This window comes from Manacus candei, unplaced genomic scaffold (genome assembly GCF_025592945.1).
Source record: "Manacus candei isolate 608988 ecotype Guabito, Panama unplaced genomic scaffold, ASM2559294v1 h1tg000028l, whole genome shotgun sequence".
Lineage (NCBI taxonomy): Eukaryota > Metazoa > Chordata > Aves > Passeriformes > Pipridae > Manacus > Manacus candei.
Window position 1 is genome coordinate 17780779 of NW_026138076.1, and position 17557 is coordinate 17798335.

General features: G+C 36.8%; 1 long non-coding RNA gene across 1 annotated transcript in view; it reads right to left on the minus strand.

Moving 5' to 3' along the window:
• The window catches only part of LOC127472357 (uncharacterized), a 325449-nt gene that overhangs the window by 307151 nt on the left and 741 nt on the right, over window positions 1-17557 (minus strand). The window lies entirely within an intron of this gene.

Genomic DNA, 17557 nt, shown 5'->3' on the forward strand with positions numbered 1-17557 from the left:
GTTCCTGAAGACACAGAAAAGGAGCAATTGAGAGACATTAATGCAGTCCATACTGATTACAATATCTCAGGAAACAGTCATTCCAGTTTCTCACTGCAATGGATTAAGTGTGCACCCTCAGGATGTTTCTGTCAGAAAGAAATTATAGTATCTTCCTCCTAAACTTGGCCAGCCCAGGTGCATGGTATTAGGCAGAAGACATTGGATCACTCCACTCTGCTTTACAGATTTGTGCCAATAAATTGCAGGAGGTAGCAGAAGAAAACTGACTTCTGATAGAAGTACATACAGATAGTTTTTCATAGGAATCACTCAAATTGGCTTTATGCAAGGATCAGTTGGTGCCCACTGATTATAAGATCATGAAGTATATAACTTGTTACTGACTAAAAGGTCTCAGTGGTAGAATTTATGAACAGGCTGGCAGAAGCGTATGGCAGAACTTTACAAGTTTTCACTGCTTGCAGAAATTATTGAAATATTTTAGGAATAATTACATACACACACAAACATGCATATACAATGAGTATATGCAAGCATTACAGAATCTTTGGATAGTTGGAGTACCATTACATAGTGGAGTCATAACTAATTTTTTTTACTAGACCACCTGAAACTGCTATACTAGGCAGTAAGATTTACATGGCTAGTAAATATTTAAGGCTTTCTTAATATAAGATGACCTAGAATATTTACATGAGAAATAAAGAGCAGATGCATGAATAACTTCAGTCAATCACTTAGTAATAATTTCAGAGGAAAGAAATTAAAGGGCCATACTTCCTCATATAATACATCTAGACACTATCATGCATAGTTACATCCAAAGTTAACCTATTGTCCTGGCGTCGGCCAAGGACAGGGCTAATTTGCAGTAGGTTGTCATTCTGTAAACCTCACATCACCACTGGGGGGCAGAAGTAAGGGATTCTCACTTCCAAGAAGAAGAAGTGTGGCTTGCCATGGGGAGAAAGGTGGCACACAGAGGGTCTGTCTGCCATTGTTTTGCATTGTCCTGTCGGTGAGAATTTTGCATGTAAATCACCCTCTCTTTTGTACACTGTTGTTATTAGTATTGTTGCTGTTACTATTAGTTTTCTTATCTCATTGCTGTTTCCAGTAAATTGTTCTTATCTCAGCCCATAAACTCTGCCTTTCCTGTTGTGGTGGTTTCACTCTAGGCCTTCCTGGAGACCAACTTGTAACCAGGAAGGAACTAGAAAAGTGATCACGGAAGTATTCCATGCTATTCCTTTACGTAACTTGAGGTATAAATAAAGCCAGCGGGAGGCATCTCGCTCTCTTCCTTTCCGGCGAGGTTCAAGAACGGTGGGTCCCTGTTTTGGTCTGGTTTATCTGGAGCCGAGGCCTACAGTGACTACCGTTATCTGCCACGTGTGAGGGGAGAGCCTTGGGCCGTGTCTAGCCATCCTGCCTGTTCGAAGGGAAGTGGTGAGATTTTTGCTAGTTTGCCTTCCCCCCCCCCTTCTGGTGTGTGGTATTCTCCTTTTGTGTATCTGTCTCATATGTAATATGTAATATGTATATATATATATATATATATATATATATATATTTGCTATAGCTTTGGCTGCTTGGTTTTTTTTTCTTTTCCCTCTCTGGGAGGCGGGTCCTTGTTGTCGAGTTTCGGGGACTTGGCGGGAAGCCAGCTCGAAACTTGCACACCTGTCTCCCACTGAGAGGGGAGGGGAACAGTTTGTGTTTTTGTTTTTAGTGGGAGTAGTAAATTTGGGAGTGCCATTTCTAAACTGTGACAAGCATTCCAGAAACTTGCATAAATCACACTTTCACTAATTTTCCAGAGTCTGAAAACAATGAAAAGCCTGTTTCCCAATTCAGAAGAACCACTCATCAAAAGAAATAAAGACCACATAAAAGAAAATCGGCTTATCATCTGAATACCCAAAAGATAAATGTACTCCTCTATAGAAGATTCTGGATAATTCTAGAGAATTTCAAAGCCACTTTTTGTTTGTTTCATTGGTGCATTCATCTTGAATTCCTTGAGGAGACACATACTATTCCTTTTCCAAAAAAAAAAAAAAAAAAGACAAACAGCTCATCAGGCCTACTTTGATTCTTCAGGTGTGCACAAGTAGCTGCACATTGCTTGGACCTCAAAGGTTAGTCCAGGTTTATTCTCTAAGTATACAACATAAATCTATAACAGTTTTAGTACATTTGAAATTTAGGATTCCAAAGTAAAAATTTGATGATGTGCTGGAGAAGAATGACCTTCATATTCGCACAGAGTTTGTTTGAAGGTAATCTAGTAATTTCATCTGCTTCTAAGAGGAAATCTAGGCACCATTTCCAAGATTTTTCTGAAGCCCACTGTAGACCAACAATGTTGATACACACCACACAGAGCATAGCATGTACCATCCTAGACAGACAGCACAATATATAATCCTGGCAGTCTCTGCAGTGCTTTCACCTTTGAACACCCTCACATACTTTTTCACAAAAACAAATTAATAAATCCATATAAAACTCCCTTAAAAACCAGACAACCCACTCACAAAAGCACACCTCAGAGCTACTCAGAACAAACCCTGTCCCCCACCAAAACCCATGTTTTTCCTGCGTCACAGTGTCAATACACATCAATCTTCTTGAGGACCTTATTCCTTCCTTAAAAGTATTCCACAGTGTAAACACTCATCTTTACAGCTACACAAAATACATTCCTTATAAACTGAGAGTTACCCATCAGTCCTGAACCAAAATTATGTACACTGAGTCTGACACGCAACATGCAGTTGCTTAACTCTTCCACCTACAAGACAAAATAAATATATACAGTTTCCTCTATGGATAAGAAAATACCTGATTATAAGCCTATGTTCTGTTTCCACTTCCTGTTCTGCACCTGGTACTTTATCTGATCAAGGTTGTCTCCTTTTGCCCCAGCCCTCTATATACTCATAAATAAAGAGTATCCAAATAATGACAGTGTGTATACTATAGGATACTGAGTGTGAATTACTGAACAGCAAACAAAACAATGCTCTAGAAAATCAACCACTCTTTAGCATTTTGTCTTTTTAGAGAAAGAAGGCAAATTCCTAATTCCCTTTACGCAGAAATATGGAAGGAACACCTTAGGCTTTAGTAAGACTATACTCTTGAACTAGACAAGATGGTGTTGGAAGGCGCCTCTGGAGATCATCTGGTCCAACTTTTTATAGAACACAGGACTTTAGGTTGTCTAGAGTCCTGTCAAGCTCAGAGCTGAGGCTTGAATTTTATTTTCAGTGAAGGGGATCCCACCAATCTGGGCAATCTATTTCCAAGTTTGTTCTCATGGTCTTGCATCCAAAAAGAATTTTTCCTGAAGCACCAGGGCCTGTTGCCTTGTCCTATCACTTTACATTGTCATGAGGAGAGAGCCTGCATTTTCCTTATAATTACCTTTTAGGTATCAGAAGACTGTCTAGCTCCCCTTTGTTGGGATCTTGAATCTATTGTCTAGGTTGGGGAAAAAAAAACTAATCTAGCAACTTTCTGAAAAATGTTACATTTTCAGGTCTGTTGAAACAATGGCATGCTCCAGCCTTGTCTCATTCTATATGCCTGAGTCAGAACTAGTACATTTTTTGAAAACTCCCCAAGCAGTAAATTTATAGCAAACTCCCCCCACCAAAAAAAATCTTTGAGAGCTAGTGGAGCCAGTGGTATCTAGCAAGGTTTTTCTTCTATTTTTCAGTATTCACAACTTTTTAACATCACCTGCTCCCTAAGGACAGTGTGCTGCTCTAGTATACACCTCTATTGGCAAGTTGGGGCACACTTGTAGTACAAATTTGTCTTGAAGTTCTACAGTATTCACTCAAACTCACCACTGATGCACAAAATGTAATGTAGATATACTGTTCTAGAACAATAAAAGGTAACAAGTAAAAGTGCAGTCCTTTCTTCGTTTGCCCCCAGCCTGTAACTTCCTTAAGATCCAGTAAACTTTAGATCTCTGTACTGAGTAATATGTCAAAATGATGACAGACATCATGCTAGATGGAACAAGCATTTGCAATATACCAATTTACAGAGGTAGTTTTAGTGGCTTGCATTCAAACAGTAAAATTATATGCACAAACCGAAACTGTTGTAGATTTTGCCAGTAACTTGGAAATCCACAAAAAATGCTGTTAGGATACTCAGACAAAGTGAAAAAACAGGTTGAGGCTTAAATGCCATGTCATAATCCTGACCTAACATATACTAACTTTTCAGAAAAAATTTACCCATGTTTAGGAGAGTATGATTTCCAGTAACATAACTTTACGTATTTCAAGTGCAAAATGTCAATTACATAATTGTTATCAGCAGTGACACACAGTATTTCTGTGTAGCAATATATTATTAAATTTAGGCATTTGAATGATAGACATGTAACAGATATTGTAAAATAATTGCCATATGCAAGTGAAACAACAAACTTGCTTGCTCTAGATCCTCACACCCTCAGTGTTATTCACTAAAAATACTGCCATACTACGTACAAATTTATGTCAAAGATAAACCTAATAATATAACAGTTGATTTTTTATTCACACACACTCTGGCTATTCCAAAGTAAGCACCTAAAAATATATATCAGAATTTCCCATAATTGTAGGTTTGTTACTTCGATTCTGCTCTAAAACAGACTCAATGTTTTCCTCCCATAATGTATCAAAACGGTCCCTGCTTATTAGATTTCCAAGCTAACTTGTGAAAGAGGAAGAAGTACCCTGGGACCACTTTTGAAATGCTACTGAAAAAGCCACCCTTCAGACAAAGAACAGCAGGGAGCTTTTGTCTCATTGATATCCAGGACACTTCATAGTTGATCCTTATATTGGCAATAATCAGTATCTCTTTAGTTCTTACTTACAATTTGTGAAACGTAGATATTACCTCTACTAAACCGGCTGGCACACTTCCAGTGTGCCATTTTAAGGCTCCCTGCATTGCAGGGTATTTTTGCCTCCACTTAACTAAACCTTTCTGCAAAGAGTAATGTTCATGTAAGAAAAGGGCTTAATCTGAAACACTAAGAGGAAACCCTTTTTTAGACTTCCAAACTTGATTCTTTAAAATTGTTTACCACTATCCTTATGAATACTTATTACTGTGGTTATAGGATAATGATGCCTTAGAAGCCTTTAACACCTACTCCCTACAAAAAGCAAGTCATCATTTTACTTTACACGCATTCATCCATAGTAAGGGAGATGAATTTTATGAAGACTATACTCATTCATCTTAAAAGCATAGTTCTTTACTATTATAAAGAGAAATAAACAATACTTAGCTTTTTTGTTATGGCTTATAAACTGAACCTCCTTCGTGTTTTGGTAATTAGGAAAAAATTATCTTGCTTTATATTTGAAGCTTAAGCACACACAGATGTAACAGAGTAAATGATCATATCAAAGTGGGTAAGATACTCCACTGTATGTGCCATGACTGAGAACTGACTGGAGATATATTTTCACCTCCACATATCATTTTAGAAATACAGAAGGAATTTACTACTCACTATGTGAGTATGGGGGACACACATTACCACCATGGAGTTTAGATTCACAGCTTCTTTTCAGTATCTTTTTAAATTACTTGTGTGTATTACTTAGAGCTTTTTGGTAGGACTGCCACTATACAGGCTCCCAATAGTCTTAATTTTCTTCCTTTTTATTAGCAGTTTGCTAAACATTATCATTTGACAATAAAACAGCACAGAAACCCTTCTATGATGTTTTTCCTGGTAAGATATAGTTGTTTGATCTACATGGTTGTTTGAACCCCAGAATTCCCTTCAAGTTCCCTGTCAAAGTTCTCTGCTAGCCAAAATTATAACTGTAACATTCTCTGACACATTAAATAAAAAAATACATTCTGTTGTTGTAAAGCGTGTAAGAACATTGTGATAATAGAAAATGGCTTATATACGTCACTTATTTCTAAAGCTATCATTCTTCAAGTACAATAGTTGACATTCACTAACAATGCCTAAATGCCAGATCTTTTATATCCAGTTCTGACATTGAATGCCTGTATGTCTACAACCTTAGCAATCAACAGATTTAAAACTTCCCTGGGTTGAAACCTGGATTCTAGTTCCTGCTCGCAGGATTTATCTGTTGACCCAATAACTATGTAATGGAAAAAAAGCAAAAGCAATTCATTGGTGCATCCAAGGCTTCCTCTCATATTCACGGCATCCCAGAGCAATGCTCTTCGGTTATTTCCCTCTCAAAATTACTTTTTGCACAACTAACCTGTTATTTCTGTAGGACACAGGAGTTATTGATTGAAGATGGCAGACTGAGATTGGTGTTCCCACTGTCTGTGCAACCCTAAGCACTATGAGGCACCTGCAATCACTGTTACTGTCCTTTTAAAGAGAATAAGCACCTCTCACGTAGGTGTCTACCCCTATAAAAAGAACACTAGATTTCTGGCTACTGAATGAAGAGATACTTCTAATGTACAGCCCTGAATCAGTCTTCCAAACCCTATAGAGATGTGGGATTTCAGACAAAATGTTGTACACTTGACATTTTCTATTCACCAGCTTACTGTGGCCTCTCAAGGAGCAGTTAGTCTTCTGACCATACCTCAAAAGACAGACAATTTTTCCACAAAGCACAGAGAGCTGAAATGCTCTAACTAGGCAGACTAGATCAGACTGCTTAATTTCACTGAATTAAAATGCATGCCTGAGCATACTTGGTGTATCCAGAAAAATTCAGACAATACAAAATAAAGGTAGCTATTGACAAATATACATTTATTAAGAAAGAGAGTCTTCAGCTCATCTGCACACTGGCTTCGGCACAGTATTGAATAAAGAGAGCAAAGTGAGACAGAAAGCAAAGTATCTTGTAAATCAGTATTAAAAGTGACATTATAAAGCAATTAAAGGGTACCTAGTAAACAAGAGACAAAACTATTCAGATTGTAAATCAGATTAAATTAGCTTCCCAAACCTGCATAGTAACAATTTTACCATTATGTCATTGAGAAAGTATCAATGACAGATTGAGAGGACTAAAGAGCCAGTCATTACCTGACAACCCAGATACCAAGAAATTGATGCACCGCATTGCTGGATTTCAACCAAATAACTGGCCAAACCAGGAAAATTCTTCACAATAAAGCATCTTTATATGATAATTGAGCTACAAGGTAATATATATGTCCATTACATAAAGCGATTATTGACTACCAGAAGCTTTTGATTTAGTAGAAAATTACTTTGTATAAGAGCTCTCCTGAACTCAGTGACAAAGGTTACATTTAGCTCTTTTAACGCACAGTAAAAGGGAATGAGGCTTCCACTGGCCTTTTCTATATCAAATCATCAAAAAATGGAAAGAAAATTAAGTAAGGATAAAATTCTTTCCATAGGTTTTCACATTCTGTCCAAAAGTTAACTTCCCCTCCAAAAAAGAGTGCACTGGAAATAAAATTAGTTGAATCTGAAATTCCCTGACAGCACTTTTCTCACAAGCTACTTTAAAGCATGAAGATTTAATGTTGGTGAAGATGCAAAATTCACTGAAGTAATAAAAAAATGAGTACACTAATTTCTTACAAGTTAACTGTTAAAATAAATGAGAAATAAATTATTTCAAGTAAACATACAAAAAATCATATCCTTCACCCATTCAAAAGAATTATAACTTATTTGATTGAAATTTTTACCAGCTGCATTACAAGAAATTAAAATATAGAGGATAGATAGAAAACCAGACAGTCACATAATTGGATCTAGAAACTGTCACCTTGAAATTTTACAAAAGTTTTGAATTTAAATCCACTTACAGAACAAACGAATTCCACTTAAAGAACATCTTTAAATCTTTTTTTTTATTTACATTTTAATACCTTCAAAAAAATGTGGGGAAAAAAAAGTTTCCAAGATTAAAATAATGAAATTACTGGTCAAGAAGAAAACTAAAAATTTAGCTTCCAGTCCAATGCAGTTTAACATTGAGCATTTTCATAGTGGATTTCTGGTTCAATGCGCTAATAAAATATGTACATATAGATAACAACTTTTTTAAAAAAAAAAGCAAATGGGTTTTTTCATTTGTTGAGTTTGATTTGGTTTAATGATAAGATACTACTAGAAGAGAAGGATTACATATCTGGAATAAATGTGGCATTTCTTTTAACTACAGCTGGTTTCATGAAGTCCTGAGAAGGAAACTGAAAAGAACAAAGCATTTGATCATTATGTCAAATGTGAAGAAAAGGATATTTTCAACACAGTTTTTTATCAGCAGTTCTAGTCAAAGTATGTGTTGTACACACTCAACCTTCAAATCCTGTAAGCCCTTGTCATCAATTAATTTCTCATTAAAACCTACTTGTGTTTAGACATTTTCACAGCAGTGACAATAAAATATTAAATATGGAGGACCTATAGCTGTAATATCTGCAACATGCAGTATCTGGTAACTTTTGTCAGAGTTCTGAGGAAAAGAGAGTAAACTGCAGTAGCAGTATCACAGAAAGCAAAGTACATACAATTTTTACTTTTCAGTGTCACGGTATGTTTTTACTTTCTTGTAAAAATTATTATAATGGAAAAAGACTGATTATTCATTTTGAGGAATTACAGGTATCATACAATATATTAATTCTGCATATTACATTGCATAACCCCCCCTTTGAACAGTTAGAAGACAGTTAATAAAGAATTAGCCAGACAGCTTTGGTATTTCACTGAGGATAGCACAAAGATGAAAGCTTCTGTTTTGTAAAAATGAAGTTCATGCTAACGGTTTGAATGCCTAATTCCTGAAATACCTTGCTTATGACATATGTTTTCCCCCCATTAACAGTTTCTCCCCATCTACTGCGTTTATTGAGGGCTTTTAAACAAAAAGATTTCCTACTGAGATTTAAATTTCTCTTCTGAGTCCCCTCAGTGTGCAGACTTGGCAAACTTTAACATGAAAGACAAAGACATTCATTCATCATCTTAGAGTGTTAGGAAAATCCAGGATAACTTGAGGAGGTTTTTTTGTTTTACTAGAAATGAAACTACTGGAGGTTCAGTGTGCAATATTGTTTTCTACAGCTTACATTTTACTGAGTATGTTTTGTCACTGTAGATACTTTATAAACATGATAGGCATTTCAAAATACTGTCATGTAATAAGTAAGGAGACCTACACTGCAGTGAAAAAATAGAAACAAGGTATTCACCGAAATGTAAATTGACATTAAACTTAGAAGTGGCCTCCCAAAAGTAAGATTGAGATGAATTACCAAGACAGTGATGAAATAGTCTTATTCCTATGTACCCAGTGTGCATCTTTTTCCTGGGTAAGCTGACAAGCTTTTCATGCAGCTAACACTTTTCTTCCACTGGCTTCAAACTGGCTTTCAGGGAAAAAAACCTGAGCAATATGCTTTTTGTGTTATTCTTAGCAAGTGTAACTGCTGAGCACAACTCTTAAATAGATCATAATTTGTATACTAATGAAGAAACAATTTTGGTCAATAGACTGTATTTAATCTTAAAAATACTATCTAGTTTCTGTATCTCCAAAGAAGGTTTACTCCTTCTTTGAGAAACATAAGAAAGAAGGGCTGCCACATAGGTTTCACAATGAATCTTTTTTCAGACTTACAGGTTATTCTCAAAAAAGATTGTGTGAGACTCAGATTTGTCTTCTGAAATATCAACTTAAGAGTATTTCTGTGGGGAAGTAAAGAGCAATGAGGCAGTCAGACAAAGGCCCAGAAAAGTATAGCCACTCACAAAGCTCAGGATATAGCACTCAGGGCTGACCACATTGAATTCAATTACAAGTTGTAAACGCAGATAGATACAGTAATAGCAGAAATACAGTCACACCTGAGAAACAGAAGAGACCAAAATAGAAGACCAAGAGGGAAGACTTGCTGGATGGGTGGAGAAAGCCATTGTAGTAAAGAAAAGGAGCAAGAGAGAATTTCTGTAGCAAAAACCTACAATAGCTAGCTGCACACTACTTACGCTATACCAAGAGTTATTAATACATAAATAGCAAATAGGATCCTCAGTGATCTGAAAGCCATAAAATTCCCCATAACAAATAGATGGCAGAATGGTGCATGGATGAGTGAAAGAAAAAAAAAAGGCAATGGAAAAATTGGTAAGCTTGAAGTTTAACTACATTTTCTAAAGTTCCAAATAGCAACAAATATTGTTAGATGTTTTATCATGTGTTGCATATGTAAATGCATACAAGACAGTGGAATTTCATGTCCATCAAAGGATAAAACAGAGTTTGTAGTCATTAAATGCACATGCCCTCTAGCATAAGAGTCCTGTCCTTCTCTCTAGCTAGGTTTCTAGCTGTTATAGAAGAACACAGCAGATAAAAGACTTCTGATTACAGAGTATAGATGATACCAGGCATGAGGTAGATGTTCTACAAATCTTTCTTCTGATGATAAAGGTGGCTAAAGCAGATCCCACCTCCATCCTTACTCTGCCATCATTTGCACCAGCAAAACTATCTGGAGGTAATGAAGTAATTCCATGTGGTTCTTTTTTTCTTTTTTTGCACCACAGAGTTACTCAGTTTAGATTGTATAGTATATAGTCCTCTCATTAATTCAACTGAGAAGACTGTTACAGAGTAGAAATGAACAGCCAAAGAGTTTGAACAATTTAACTTTTCCATCAAGAAAAGTATGTATAGAACCAAGGTTTCAACTGTCATGTACAGTTTTTGAAAATCAACTGCAGATAGTCAGTCAAGAAATGAAAAGATTCTATGTGAAAGTTTTATAATGAAAAAAAAAAGCTTCAGAAAAAATACCGGATTTTCTTTCACTATTAAAGTTTCCCATTCTGAAGATAGAGACTTTCCTTATAACTTTTCACCATTATGACAACTAGCACCTGAAACAAAAATTGACAGAATCCTTCACAATATTACTCTACATAACACTGGCAGCAGTGTGAAATTGAGTGTGATCACAGCAACAGTCAATTCTATTGGTTCAGGGAGTTTTCAGTTCAGGTCAATTTTATCTTCAGATCCTCATGCTCTTGAATCACAGAAGTAAAGAAAACAAAGAGAAAAAGACAGTAGAATGAAAGTCTATAAAAAGGAAACAAGTGCAGAAAATTTTAGAAATTACTAAAAGCTCTTCCTGTTCTCCAAGAATACAAGCCCATACAGCATAAGGTATATGAGTGATTCTCCCCTGCCTGTCTTAAACCCAAAGAAGCCTTGTACTGTTTGAGATACATTTACTTCATGAACTCTAGAGCATATCACAAGGTCCTTCAAGAGACGAACTTCATACCCAACTTACGTCTTATCAAAAAAACAGTGGGGTTTTTTTAAATTTAAAAATAAAAAAAAAATCCAAACATTTTTTCCCCCTTGTTGACCAACTTCTTTGTCCCAAGAACTTCTGACTAGGTGGTATTTTAAAACCTTCTTTAACTGTTTTCTCTTTTCATCACTCCTCTTTTTTCTTCATGTTAAATCCAATCCTCCCTCCTCCAGTTCCTACTAAAGAACTACTTGTCACCCCCCTTGATTGTTGTAACAGCTGTTGCTAGTTTGCCAATCAGTCAATGCAATCTTGTCTTATTTTCCTTCTGTAGTTTCTTCCTCATTTTTTGCATTACAAATCAGAAAGCATATCTGAGCAAATACTTCCTAAATTATAAGTATTTACTAGTGAGTCTAAGGAAAGGTGGTAAAACCTAATCCTTATTCTAGCCTTGGTGTACATAATCCTAGCTATTGCTGAAGTAAGCCCTAACTAGTCAGTCTTTATTTAAGAAAAAAATAAAATCTTCATTCTAGAGTACTTTACAACAATCTACAATTCCTTTTCCCAGGGCCACATAAGCCACAGTAAATCTTTTGCAAAGTGAAGTAAAATTAATTAGTCTTGCAGCTGCAAATGAACATATTTTACTTCCTACTGCAATGGACTATGAATACCTTCGCAGTTTAGTCTGAAAGTCAACTGAAAATCCAATTAAATTAGCAGTATCTTTTAAGTGAACAGACAGTACCTTCCTACCCATGGTACCTAATTCACAGACTATCCTGTGCCAGCACCCTAAATTAGCAGCAGATTTGCTGAAATAAAAAACTATGAATCTCTATTGAGTATCGCTCTTTTCTTCAAAGCTTGATTTCCCCTTAGACCATCAGTTAGTACCTTTCAATTCTCATCTGTGTATTTTATCCCCTTAAGTTAAAAATATTTTAAAAATTACCAAAAAGTATTAAACAGACTTTGCTTCTGTTAAGATTATGCTTCATATCTCTTGTTATATCAAGTTGCAGCCCTAAAAATAGAAGCAGGCCTTGCCATCAGATTAAACATGTATGTAGAGTCTGCAGGAACAAGGCTTGAATGGACTTTATCACTCATGACATTAGATGGTTGTCACTGCAATCAGTGCAATTTCAGGTAATTTTGCTAACAGTTCAAATGCTTTCATCTGAAATCATACAGATAATGGTCAGTCTATCATAAAGGTATGATATATGCCAAGATAATGCCTCTCAGAGTTGAGTTGGTGGTGTTTCAGTTCAAACTTCAACAAGTTTCACACCTACTACGACCTAGGGACAGTGTCCACTGTCAATTACCACATGCTTCATTCTGCCTCACCTCACTTGCTCTGAAAGTAGATAAATCCTTGCTGGGTGGCTGCCTTCTCCCAATCGTGCCCTGCTCTCTGCCTTTGGAAATAGCTGATGTTCTTTTGAACATCTCAATGTTACCCCATCCTAAGGAAGAACAGGTTTACAATAAAAAGTAGAGAGTGGTGCGGATAGAGTACTTCAGCAAGAATGTCGCTATTTCTTCTGAGATTAAATCAATTTGATTTTTAAAACTGCTTTAAAGATGGAATGATTCCTGAATACACAGAAGAACTGTTAATGCATAGGTGTCAATCAGAAGGGAAGAGTAACCTGACTGCTTCCCATTTTGTGTTCAAAATGCTTCTACTTCAACTATTCCATGTGTCCAGATCACATACAGTGAGATGGCTGCAAGTCTGCCCGCTGCAGCTTTGCACTGTCAAACAGACATGATGGCATATCCTGGAACACAGCTCAACGTTCTGGCTTTCTTTTACCCTTGGAGGAGGTAAAAGCTTCAGCTGGCAAAAGTCTTGGGTATTAGTATGGACAAGGACTTGGAATAGAGAACCACCATGTGTGTGACCCTCCTGATTTTTGTAAACTGTCCCTACATTCAACTAATTAAGGGAAAGTGATGCTTCTCTCATTAGACTGATACAATACAAACATGATGAACAGATTTCTCCAAGGGGTATTATTTAAGACTTTTGCAGAAACACTTCCTATTGAACAGACAATGTTGAAATACGCTTGTTTGCTGAAAGTGTGTTTGCTTAGCCATGGAACTTTTATTCAACAGGAGACCATTACAGTGTCATAACATTCGATTCCACATACATTACTGCTTAATTAACACTGGAACATTTAGCAGCTACTAGAAGAGACATTCTCAAGCATCCTAGATTTTAGCAGAGCACACAGGCAGACTACATTTCATGCAATACTTCAGAAATACAATTTGAATTAACAAAATACCATAATCTTTGACTCAATTCATATTTCTAGATGAAAAATATTTGCAGATATTCCATGTTGATCTTTCTAGACGCTACAGTAAAGAAAACACTTCCCCTGCTTTAAATCTTTGCAAATTTGGTCTTTGTAATAGATGGGGTACAAGGTAAAAGGGGTACAAGGCACTAGATAAATTAAATCCCTAATGTAGTTAGTAAAGCAAACAGGTTCTCCCACTAAGATTAATTAAATAAAAGACTGCTTTTCTCACAGAAAGCACATACTTAGGCACATATTAAGATACATAACAGTGCATGTGTGTGCTAAACCAAGAACAGTCTTCTCTGTCTGACAAAATATTAGTCCTCAAAAAACCCTAGTCTTACACTATCTATCCTTTAATTCCTAATTCATAGTCCAGAATTAAAAGGTCCATGTGTAAAACTTGTTTTCTTTACAGACCTGAATGACAGAATGCAAATGCAGAAGAACATATCCATGACTTAACAGAGCTGCAAGTCAAGTCTTGTATGAAATTATCTTTATTGCACAAATAAAAGTGTAATTTAACGCTTTAGTCATTTTGATAATTTGCAAACCATGACTCTGCTAAGCCTATAGAATGTATTAGTTTTAACTTTGATTGCTATCTTTAATACAGTAAAACACTGTTATAATGTAAAAAAATAGATCACACCTATGCCAACATATTTTTAAAAAAAACAAAATCCAAAAGTATTGTCTCCCAAAACTCTTATTCCAGCATTTATCACAGACAATAATTATTATTAGCTACACTATAAATATTCTCATATACTAAATTACATAGCCTGTTCACCTCAAGGCATTAATAAATATTTTGCTTCTGTTTCTTAAATATCTGTTTTACCTGGTATGAGTTGTAATGTAGGCTGTAGCTTCAAAGTCAACCACAGGGTATTTTACTGTTATGACTTTACTATTATGACAAAAACATGTGCCTAGAATTTGACATTTCCTCATTTAACAAGCAAAGTGAGTATGGTAATTATACAGGATTTAAGAACCTCTTTCCTTTCCCCCCCGTATTAAAATTGCATTTTCTAAGATTAAAGTTATTGAGTTTTCCATATTGACCTGTCAGTTTAGTAAATACAGCATTTCTAGAGACTGCGTGTAAAACACTGATATGTGTTTTTTGGAAGTGCCAGAAGAGCAGAAAGGTACTTTCAACCTAGCAAGGACAGTAAGTTTAACGACAGTATAACAAATGTTAGGGTGAAAGAAAGACTTCAAGCGCTACAAATTGGAAGCAATACAGAAGAATACACTTAATAATGCTGGGGAACTTTCTTGCACAGATTTACCGATAGAGAACTAGGAAAGACTGGGGGGGAAAGTATCTAGATGTTATAGAAGAAAGGTATCTGTGTTTCATTAGAAGGATTTTCCAAGTTAATTCTCTTGTAAAACTTGCGCCGGTATCATTTTAATACAATATACAATGTAATGTGGAAAATATACAAATACAACCTTCCCCAGCCAGCTTTATACAATCCAGTATGTCATGAAAAACATTTTTAATATTCCTTCTATTTCAGAGTTGAGTTTTTTTCCTCCCCAAAAATGCCACAACCCTCTACAGCATTTTCTCACAGTCCATGTTTTATTAAAGACACACAACAAATCCAGATGTCAAGACATCAGTGTTTTGTAAATCTCTGATAATACATTCAGCTACCTATTTATCAGCTGTGTGGAAAGTCATACTTTTGTTCTGGAGGAAGTGCAGTGTTAACATTAAATACCATTTAATGCTAACATTTTTACAGAAACTGAGGAAAAATCCAAAAGTTCTATTATTCTGAATTTTTAGAAACCCTCATTTGGACAGCATAGAATGGAATTCACTTCAGAAGTCAGCAGCAATGCTCGTAAGAAATATTTGAATACTTTGGCATGCAAGGATAAAGGAAGTGTCTGACAAATGTATCTATAATAGTGAAAAGAGCAAAGTTGGGATACAACACAAAAGGATTTCCTAGGGACAACTACAGCATCCAATACAAGAAGAAAACAGACTAGTTTCACAGTTGCAAATATAACTTTTGTGAAGCTCACCATTTTCATCAACCTGGGAGACACACACTCCAAGCTCTTTTAGTATTTAGACCAGCGTTTCATTTATCCCTCAAAGGAGTACAAAACTATGATGGTGACAAAACTTAAGATTGCATAAAGCATATGTATCTAAAAGCCCATACATTCTTTGCAATTTTAATTATATGTTATTATATGCAGTAGTTCTTAAAATAGAATATTCTATTTAATTTGTGAAGGTAATCTCTTATTTAATTCAATTTCTGGCATTTTCCTTAAGTATGTCTTTGATTAAAATAGTGGGAAACATTTTGTCTCTGGAAAAATATACCACAAGCAGAAGATTATATTGTGTTGCCTCTTGTTATGCCAACTTTATTACACTAAGAAAACTTTTACAACAAAATACAACAAGTTTATGAAGTTACTGCATTAGTTTCTCATAGAACATTTTCAAGTTAGGTAAGAAACATGAGGAATGTGGAGAACCAAGAGTTTTGAAAATAAAGTTTAACTCTACAAAAGCTGATTTATTTATCATTTCGTTACTGAAGTACACTGTTTACACTAGAAAGTTATTACTACAAAAAAACCCAACTACCTTAGCTGTTTAGTTATTGAAGGATGACAAGAGGAGTGTAGTTACACCACCTGATATCCTGTCTCCACAATATTAAACAGTAAATATTTTCAATCAGTTTAAGTGGCATAAAGAGACATTAAATTCAAATACTAGGTGGTTAGTAGCATAAAACTCAAGTTCAATTATCAATTCAGTCAAATAATATCAGTAGAAGATGGAAGAACATTTCGCTGGACAATATGCAAAATATTGTCTCCACTTTGGTTTCACAGAAATTTCTGCAGCATTTAGCTATATTTACCTATAAAAGGAAAATTGAGGAAAATACAGTCTTCCCTTAACCAGTGCTCTAAAAGTGGGCAAAGGCTGTCCCAGTCCTGCTGCCCAACTAACAACTCAAACCACAGACCTTTCAGAAGTGTTACCATCATTGTAATGCAATTATTAAATATTCTAACACTCTATTCAATTCCCTGGAAGAGTTGAGCTTACTATTTTAAGAAAGCTTGCCTATTTAAATGTCATTAACTATCCAATTAGTGCAGTCTGCTCTTTGCTAGCTGCTGAGTACTGGGATAATCTTTTAATTGTTAACCACTATTGAATAATTTTAGCAATTACGCTTTTATACATTCTGTGCTAATTAAGACAGACTACGCCTAGAATCTCATCATTTCCAGCACACAGTGACAAACAGAAAGACGATCAATGGTCGATAAAATACGCGTGTGACCAGTGGTAACGTTAACGACGTAGGACACCGTCTCCAGCTGTAGCCGCCGCAGGAAGGCGCGCACCGCCCGGCTCTCTCCGCGCACTGCCCGCCGCATCCACCCATCCCGGACCCATTCCGGCCGCCGAGGTGTGGGCTCAGGGGCACCGGGCCACTTCGCACCGCGCCTACGGGGCTCTGCTCGCAAGGCTGCTTAAGCCGAAATAAATCACCGCCGCCGCTCCCCACGGCTCCACCTGCCGGGCGCCCGCGCCCCGCAGCGCCCCGCTCGCTTCCTCCTTCCCCGGGGGCGCCGCCACCGCGGGCGGTCAAAGCCGCCCGGCGCCCCAGCGCGCACCTTCCGCGCAACGAAGGGAAAGCGCCGTATCCGTCCCTCCTCCGGATCAGCAAGTTTCTCTCCCTCCTAGGAGGAGACGTGCCTCTGGGGGCTGCTGCCGGGCTCTCGCAAGCCGCCGCCGGGCACAGGCTCCCCGCAAGGCAAACCCTTGGAGGACCTGGAAACAAAGCGAAATTACCTAAAAGGGCACAGGTCTGCGCGGCGCCGCCAGTCGCCCTCCGCCGGCGGGCGAG